Source organism: Macrobrachium rosenbergii, chromosome 53, assembly GCF_040412425.1.
Source record: "Macrobrachium rosenbergii isolate ZJJX-2024 chromosome 53, ASM4041242v1, whole genome shotgun sequence".
Taxonomy (NCBI): Eukaryota; Metazoa; Arthropoda; class Malacostraca; order Decapoda; family Palaemonidae; genus Macrobrachium; species Macrobrachium rosenbergii.
In genome coordinates, this window is record NC_089793.1 from 1,652,824 (window position 1) to 1,662,823 (window position 10,000).

A 10,000-nucleotide genomic window follows, 5' to 3' on the forward strand; every position below is an offset into this window, starting at 1 on the left:
TCTTTCGAAGCAAATTGAATAGAAAGGTCCATTTGCATTGCTGAGCAAAATAACCTAATTGTCCTTTTCTTGGGAAGTCAGGCTAGCGGTGAATGGATTGTTAAGAAATTCACAATCTCGTGAAAAACAATCTCTGTAATAGAAATCCACAGTTATATAGTAAACTATATTACTGTGTAAAATAAACAAGCAGCTTCTTGTTTATTTTGCATAGTAATATAGTTTACTATATAATTGTGGATTTTTACTCTTCTTCAAAGTCGATGAAAAACCACTGGCTCTGTATCATGATCAGTTGCTGCTGCAGTGGGTCTGCGGTGGGAGGATGAAACCAGCATCTTGGAAGCTTGAATTTCAGTCATGGTTCCTTGGTGTGCATGTTCATGAATAGGTTGCATCTACAGAAATAATAATAATACACACACACAATAACAAATAATAACAATAATAATAATAATACTTTAACACAGAGACATCTTACGCCTTATGCAGTGTCAAACGCAAGAAGTTCATTTACATACTCCAGCATACACCTAAGTGAAAGATAAACATGACAGGTGGTCAATGAAGAACTCCCAAAAACTCCCCCTTGGGAAGTCCACGACCTATCACAGACAAACATCAGGTTTTCCACCCTTTCTCCTTTCGTCAGATCTCCGAGTTGGACATCCCAGCTCCCTAAATGGACACACAAACACACATCATCTGTCCTTCCGTCCACTTGGGGCCCTCAAATGTCGCGGTCTGTAGATGTCCACTTGGCTATCCACCTTATAGCCAGGATCAGCAAGCTCCTTTTGCCAAATCCAGGTCCCCTCGCTAAATCCGGTCTGGCCGAGAGGCGGTTTACCCCTCTCTCTCTCTCTCTCTCTCTCTCTCTCTCTCTCTCTCTCTCTGCTTCTAGTGGGGTTTGGGGAAGGAATTTCCCCCAGGGATTTTTTTTATGGCTCTTGATTCGTCTTCTTGAATGTTATATGGTTTTGGGAGAGAGAGAAAGGGAGTTTATCTTGGAAATGTGTTTCGCCTTATTCAGAAACTAAATGACTGAGTTTTTTTTTTTAAGGAATAATTCTGTATTGCGACAGTTCTTGGGAGTTGTAAAAGAATACTTGGCTATCCGGTAAACATATGCATACATCCCTGCTTTACACACACACATACTCACACGCACACACACGCAAACATATATAGGGAGAGAGGCAGAGCATATATATATATATATATATATATATATATATAGTATATATATATATATATATATATATATATAGGTATATATATATATATGTGTGTGTGTGTAAATATATACACAGTATATAACATTATACATATATTAGACAAATTTACACATATATATAGATATACAGATAGATAGATATATGAGTGTATGTGTATGTAAATAGATAAATAGACTACATCAATGTTCGTGCATATTTATAAAATTAAAATAAATATAATCTGTATATTTACTGAAATAAAACTCTTGATGAAAAATGTACCTCTCTCCCTCGTCAAACAAATCAGCGGATGATGATTCTGCCGAATAAACTAATGATAAAAAGAGAACATAATAATAACAGAAAAGAAGAAATGCGATAAAAATAAGTATAAACAGGACATGCAGAACATACAAAGCTCATCCGCAACTCACTGAGGACAGTCATGGGCGCGGAATCCGCCTCCGTGCGGAAACTCGGGTGTTCGGCGATGACTTCGCACCTGTAGATACCTGAGGCCGACACAGTCAGCCGGTTGAGGGAGAGAGTCACTCGGGCGTCGTTTCTGAACAGCTCCTGCGGGGTTGGGAGAGAAAGGAAAGGAAGGTTTAGTCATTTTGGTTTCTGCTTTTTTTTTTTTCTTTTTTTACTTTATTACTTTTTTTCGTGTAACTTGAAGAAAGACAGAAAACGAAAGAAAGTTTTAAGGAGGAAGAAAGTTTAAATGTGGTTTCTGCTTTTGTTTTTTATTTTACTTTTTTTCGTGTAACTTTCAGAAAGGAAAATTAGAAAGTTTAAATGTGGTTTTATTTTTTTTCGTGTAACTCAAAGAAAAAAAAGAAAAAAAGTTTAGTAATTGTGGTTTCTGCTTTTGTTTTTGTTTTTTATTTCTTTTTTCTGTAATCTCAAGAAAGAAAAAGACGAAAGAAAGTTTTTATGTGTTTTCTGCTTTTTTTTTTTTTTTTTACTTTTTCGTGTAACTCGAAGAAAAAACACGAAAGAAAGTTTTAATGTCTTTTCTTCTTTTTTTTTTACTTTCATTCGTGTAACTCGAAGAAAGAAAAATAAGAAAGTTTAAATGTGGTTTCTGCTTTTGTTTTTTGTTTTATTTTTTACTTTTTTCGTGTAACTCGAAGAAAGAAAAAACAAAAGAAAGTTTTAGTGTGTTTTTTGCTTTTTTTATTTTTATTTTTCGAGTAACTCTTAGAAAGTAAAATAAAAAGTTTAAATGTGGTTTCTGCTTTGTTTTTACTTTTAACTCAGAAAAAAAAGTTTAAATGTTTTCATTGTTTTTCTTTTGAACTTTATTTTTCAAAGGTTTTAGGAAAGTTTAAATGTGGTTTCTGCTTTTGCTTCTGATTTTATTTGTATTTTTGTATCGTTTATTTTCGTGTAACTCCGAGAAAATTTAAGTGAATTTTCTGCTATCATTTTTATTTTTATTTTTTGGAAACGTATTTTTCTTGTAACTCGAAGAAAGAAAGAATGTGCCATTTCGTGAACAGATCTTTGAAAGTTTGGAAAATGAAAATGCTGAATTTTTCTTTCTCTCCCAACTTCTATTTTATTTTCTTTTATTTTTGTGTAACTTGAACAATTATGTCGTTCCTTGGGAGTTTCTGAAAGTTAGAAAAAAAAGCAAAGAAATTTTTTTTGTGATTTTATTTTTCTGTAAAAGAAAACCATTGAGATGGCTTTGTCTATCCGTCCGCACTTTTTCCGTCCGCCCTCAGATCTTAAAAACGACTGAGGCTAGAGGGCTGCAAATTGGTATGCCGATCATCAACTCTCCAATCATCAAACATACCAAATTGCAACCCTCTAGCCTTAGTAGTTTTTATTTTATTTAAGGTTAAAATTAGCCATAAATATAGGACAGTCCAGCACAGAGCCGTGGTTAAAGTTTCATGGGCCGCGACTCATACAGCATTATACCGAGACCACAGAAAGATAGATCTATTTTCTGTGGCCTTGATTATACGCTGTACAGAAAACTCGACTTCGCCTAAGAAACTTCGGCACATTTTTTACTTGTTTTTATTTTTAAAGGCTAGGTTTGCTATTACCTAAATTTGGGAGGGTCATCAATAACTTCCCTACCGAGACAAAGTTATAGTTCTGTTCAATATTTTCCAGGTTGAAATCATGTTTTTCAGTCAAGTAGTCCGTCGATACAGATGAAGCCTTTGCATTAATATTTTAATTTAGATTTTTTTATGTGTTTTTATTCAATTGGAATGTCCCCTGCTTTCCAAAAGACCGCTGAAACTAAACCTTAAAGATGGTCGGCCTAACAGTCTTTAAAGACACCGGAGGAGGAGGAGGAGGAGGAGGAGGAGGAGGAGGAGGAGGAGGAGGAGGCAAAGAAGAAGAAGAAGAAGAAGAAGAATGAGGAGGAGGAGAGGAGGCAAAGAAGAAGAAGAAGAAGGAGGAGGAGAGGAGGCAAAAGAAGAAGAAGGAGGAGGAGAAGAAGAAGGGAGAAGAAGAAGAAGAAAGAGAGAAGAAGAAGAAGAAGAAAAGAAGAAGAAGTAAAGAAGAAGAAGAAGAAGAAGAAGAAGAAGAAGGGGAGGAGGAGGGAGGAGGAGGGAGGAGGAGGAGGAGGAGGAGGAGGAGGAGGAGGAGGAGGCAAAAAGAAGAAGAAGGAGGAGGAGGAGGAGAGGCAAAAAGAAGAAGAAGGAGGAGGAGGAGGAGGCAAAAAAGAAGAAGAAGGAGGAGGAGGAGGAGAAATAAAAATAAGGTCAAGAAAGCAGCCAAAGAAAGAAAAGGACAAAAAAGAAAAGAGGAGAATGAAATTGGGAGTGGAGGAGGAGATTCGAGCCGGAGAGCAGGTCTGCAGCATCCCAGTGGGAGAGCATCAATTGAGGGATGCAAAGGCGCTGACTGACTTTAAGCCGTGTCGTCGGAAGGGACCTGTCAGGGGTCGAGTGCTTCTGACCGTGGAGGAGAGAGAGAGAGAGAGAGAGAGAGAGAGAGAGAGAGAGAGAGAGAGAGAGAGAGAGAGAGGAAGGAGTCTCTGGAGGTAAATGTGACAGAAACGCTTCTTGAAAGACAGGGATGGACTGAGGGAGGGAAGGGAATACAGAGAGAGAGAGAGAGAAAGAGAGGAGAGAGAGAGAGAGAGAGAGAGAGAGAGGAGAGAGAGAGAGAGAGAGAGAGGCACACCTGACCGTAAAGGAGAGAGAGAGGGGGGGAGAAAGAGTTTTGTTGTAAAATGTAACTGAGGCACTTCTTTGAAAGACAAGGAGAGAGAGAGAGAGAGAGAAAGAGAGAGGGGGGGGGTCTGATCGTGAAGGAGAGAGAGAGAGAGAGAGAGAGTCTGAAAGTAAATGTAACCCAGGCACTTCCTGATAGACTAGGAAGGAGAGAGAGAGAGAGAGAGAGAGAAAGGGACGACTGTTTCTAATTGGTATTTATGGTTCTTTAATGAAATTTCCTTGACGTTGGCTCCTCGGATGTGGAAAAAAAAAAAGTGTGGGGGTGGGGGGGCGAGAGGAGCCAAGTGGCCCTCTCTCACGGAAGAATCTTTTTCCAAGACCAGGTTGCTTTAGGAAACCTCATTGTTCTACTAACGCAGTTTATCTCCATCTTTATCTTCATCTTTATCTTTGACTGCTTTTCCTTTATCTTCATCTTTATCTTTGACTGCTTTTCCTTCTCCTGCTTTGTTTACTTTTTCATCTTTTTCTAATGCTGTGTCATCATCCAAAATGAACGTCATTTATTTTTTTTTTTTTTTTTGCGTGTCAGCTTTCGTAAATATTTACCGCGAATAACCGTTTTCATTAATCTCAAATATTTGCGATGTTCGATGGCATTACGTTTGTGTTTAACTTCGTACCGGAAGCCAAATGACCTAGCATGACCTCTGCATCTTTTTATGAATCGACGTACGAGTGGTTTTTGTGCCATTAGCAAATAGCACAAATGAGAATCTCTCAAAAAAAAAGATACTCTGTTAAAATGAAATTGCAGATTTCTCTAAATGATTAGATGCTGGGTATATTAAAGAAAGTAAAAATAGTAAAAAATGCGCCGAAGTTTCTTCGGCGCAATCGAGTTTTCTGCACAGCCGCCACAGCGTATAATCAAGGCCACCGAAAATAGGTCTATCTTTATGTGGTCTCGGTATAATGCTGTATGAGCCCCTTTAACCACGACCCTGTGGTGTCTTGTTCTATATCGTTGCCAGACGCACGATTATGGCTAACTTTAACCTTAAATAACATACAAACTACTGAGGCTAGAGGGCTACAATTTGGTATGTTTGATGATTGGAGGGTGGATGATCAACATACCAATTTGCAGCCTTTAGCTTCAGTAGTTTTAAGATCTGAGGGTGGACAGAATAAATTGCGACGGACAGAAAAAGTGCGGCACAATAGTCTGCTTTTCAGAAGACAAAACTTGAGACAATAGTTTTACTTTCAGAAATATAAGAGACAGGGCAACTTAAATTAAAGGTAGATATGAAAAAGGTGTAAGGTAGTGAATTCATTCATGTATTTAAATAAGTTATTAAAAAGAACCATGGTAGTTAATTTATGTATGTATGAATATATATATATATATATATATATATATATATATATATATATATATATATATATATATATATATATATATATATATATATATATATATATATATATATATATATATATATATTTACAAGTCTTTGACGGTAAATGTAACAGAGGCACTTCTTGAAAGACAAGGAATTTCATGAAATATTTAAATTTATGTGGGTTTGCAAAAAACAAGGTGTTATATATTGATGAGTGCAAAAGTAATGTTTTTGCGGAAGTAAAAAGAAATAATAATAATTTCCGAGTCATTACAACTCACATTTGACTTTTACAAAGGGTAAAAAAAATTAGCAAAGTGCCTTTTATCCAGGTAAATCATCCGATGTCATAGATAATGGAACCTAAAGAGGCTTTTTAAACATTTTGTTTTTACTAAATGTTTAGATTTTATATCAAATCCTTCTTTTATTAATATTTACTCATTAAAGAGCTGTTTTTTTTATTTCAATTTATGAAATCATCAATGGAAAAATAAGCAGTGGTTTTCAGTGAGCTCCACGAGGTTTATCGTGTCTACAAGCTATGTTCATCTTGTCTACAAGCAATGATCTTGTCTGCAAGCAGTGTTCTCCTTGTCTGCAAGCAGTGTTCTTGTCTACAAGCACTGTTCATCTTGTCTATAAGCAATGTTCTCCTTGTCTGCAAGCAGTGTTCTTGTCTACAAGCACTGTTCATCTTGTCTATAAGCAATGTTCTCCTTGTCTGCAAGCAGTGTTCTTGTCTACAAGCATTGTTCATCTTGTCTATAAGCAATGTTCTCCTTGTCTGCAAGCAGTGTTCATTTTTTTTGCGAACAGTGTTCTTGTCTACAAGCACTGTTCGTCTTGTTAACAAGAAAAGTTCATTTTGCCTTCAAGCAATGTTCGTCTTGTCTACAAGCAACGTTCATTTTGTCTACAAGCAGTGTCCTCCTTGTTTACAAGCAATGTTCATCTTACCTACAAGTAATGTTCATTTTGTCTACAAGAAATGTTCTTGTCTACAATCAGTGTTCATCGTCTCTCTCTCTCTCTCTCTCTCTCTCTCTCTCTCTCTCTCTCTCGTGTGTGTTTGCATTTGCGTATTCGCGTAAATAGGGCAAATAATTCTCTATAGCTCTGTGTTTGCACACACTGTCATTCATACGCAGGTATCTCTCTCTCTCTCTCTCTCTCTCTCTCTCTCTCTCTCTCTCTCTCTCTCTCTCTCTCTCTCTCTCTCTCTCTCTGTGCGTTCAGGTCAGGCCATCTGGCTTGAAATAAACAGATTCTTGTTTATCGTTCCAGATTGTGTGTACACCTGACATACACAGGGTTTTCGAATGAGGTCATCCGAAAAATATGTTTTTAAAATCGGCCCAATCGCTTTCTGTATTTTCTTTTTAAATTCCTGAAAAACCACGTATGTGGGTGTTTATGTATACATATATATATTTCCACATTCAATATTCGAGTTAGAACGCTTGAGTGATGCGCGCTGGATCTGAATATTTTATGGAAATGCAACATGAAAATTATTTTTTATATATATACTGTTTAAATTTATAAAATCATTTTTTCCCTCGCGTTGCAAATGGGCTGTGGAATCCTGACTGCGTGTTTTAGAGAAGGCACTATTTTGTAGAATTTATTGGAGACTATATAGTAGATAATATTAAGATCATTTTGTAGATACTAAAAGAGACTATTTTATAAAATCTATTAGAGACTGTTTTGTAGAAACTGTCACTGACTATTTTGTAGATTCTATTAGAGACTATTTTTTAGAAACTACTAGAGACTATTTTATAGAATTAAGTGACTATTTTGTAGAATCTGTTCGAGGCTATTTTGTAGAATCTATTAGAAGGTCTTTTGTAGATTCTATTTAGAGACTATTTTCTAGATTCAATTAAAGACTGTTTTGTAGATTCTATTAAAGACTATTTTGTAGATTCTGTTAGAGACTGTTTTTTTAGAAGCAATTAAGTGACTATTTTGTAGATTCTATTAGAGGCTATTTTTTAAAAACTATTAGAGACTATTTTGTAGATTCAATTAGGGACTATTTTATAGATTAGATATATTAAGAGATTCTTGTGTTGATTCAATCAAAGACTATTTTATAGAATCTGTTAAGAGAATATTGCGTAGATTCAATTAGAGACTTTTTTAGAAACTATTAGAGACTATTTTGTAGATTCTATTAAGGGACAATTTTGTAGATTTAATTAGAGACTATTTTATATATTCTAATTTGAGATTATTTTGTAGATTCAATTAGCGACTATTTTTTAGATTCTATTAGGAGATTATTTTGTAGATTCTATTAGAGACCATTTTTATAGAAACTGTTTTGTAGAATCTATTAAGAGATTCTCTTGTAGATTCTGTTAAAGACCATTTTTATAGAAACTGTCAGGGAACGATTTAGTAGAAACTATTAAGAGACTATGTTGTAGGATCTTTTTACAGAACGAATCATTTATTCGCCCATTTATCTCTCTCTCTCTCTCTCTCTCTCTCTCTCTCTCTCTCTCTCTCTCTCTCTCTCTCTCTCTGTTTACGAACTGGGACACTGGCTGGTCCCCAGTGGTTCATTAATATGATAAATAGTCGTTTTGGAGTCTGACTGAAGCTTACTTTTAATTATTTGTTCTCGTCCGGTGTTACAAATTATTTCCGTCGTTCCCGTGATATATTTAAGCGGTCCCAATTATGGTTGAATGAGATTTCTCTCTCTCTTCTCTCTCTCTCTCTCTCTCTCTCTCTCTCTCTCTCTCTCTCTCTCTCTCTCAGTTATGGTTGACTCTTGAGTTTCAGTTGTATCAGAATCGGTTTTGTTTTGTTATTACTTTTCTCTTAATTGGCTGTTTTGGAACTCTCTCTCTCTCTCTCTCTCTCTCTCTCTCTCTCTCTCTCTCTCACACATACACACACACACACACACACATATGGTATTGTTTCTCTTGCGCCCTTTTAATAGGTAATAAAACTGCGCAATTATTCACCCAAACAAATGGTAATACATGCATTTTTAATCCGACATTTGTTCCAGCTCACGGGGATGTAAATTATATATATACCGCATTGCTGCATTTGCTGGCCTTCTCTCTCTCTCTCTCCCTCTCTCTCTCTCTCTCTCTCTCTCTCAGAGCTCTCTCTCAATTTTATCCTCTCTTCTCTCTCAAAAAATTTTACTCAGGCCTTTCTCAATTTATCCGTTAGCATATCTCTGCTTCAGTAAATCTTCTCTGATCAAAATTTTAATTGTGATTTTATCCAGCCCCTCTCTCTCTCTCTCTCTCTCTCTCTCTCTCTCTCTCTCTCTCTCTCTCTCTCTCTCTCTGACGATCTCTGAACACTTTCACTGCTAAACTCACCAATGCCATTCCTATTAATCACGACGATAATTGAACACTTTACTCTGTAAATGAATTATAATGCCATTCCTACCCTCTCTCTCTCTCTCTCTCTCTCTCACGATAATTGAACACTTTCACTCAAGTAAATGAATTACAATGCCATTCCTATCCTCTCTCTCTCTCTCTCTCTCTCTCTCTCTCTCTCTCTCTCTCTCTCTATCTCTCATTTGCAGTTGCTCCTGTAATTTCGAAATATACTTCTTAAAAGTTGGATGTTATTACACTGCAGTTCTCTTCATATGAATCCCTAGCCTTTGCTCTCAGGCAGATAATATTCGGAATTTTTTTTGTAAATGTTGTTGCTTTCGCACGTACTGTTATTAGTGGTGTCTCTCCGGCTCTCTTTGACGATAATTGGGAAGAACTTTCACTCAAGTAAATCAACTTTCTCAACAATGCCATTGATATTCTCTCTCGTCTCTCTCTCTCTCTCTCTCTCTCTCTCTCTCTCTCTCTCTCTCTCTGTGTTTCTTTGCAGATAATTGAACACTTTCAAGAACGGTAACGGAATGAATTAGTCAATCCATTCCCTGCCGACGATCTGAACTCTTCTCTCAATTCTCTCATTCCTATTCTCTCTCTCTCTCTCTCTCACGACGATAATTGAACACTTTCACTCATGTAAATGAATTACAATGCCATTCCTATTCTCTCTCTCTCTCTCTCTCTCTCTCTCTCTCTACTCTCTCTCTGGAACACTTCTCTCTCTCTCTAATGCTCTCTCTCTCTCTCTCTCTCATTCTGCAGTTGCTCTCTGTAATTTCAAGATAATATACTTCTTAAATGAGTTGGATGTTATTGCCTCTCAGTTCTCT

At 36.5% G+C, this 10,000-nt stretch overlaps 1 pseudogene; it reads right to left on the bottom strand.

Annotated features, from left to right (window-relative positions):
• The window catches only part of LOC136834039 (uncharacterized), a 204,123-nt pseudogene that overhangs the window by 157,733 nt on the left and 36,390 nt on the right, over positions 1 to 10,000 (bottom strand).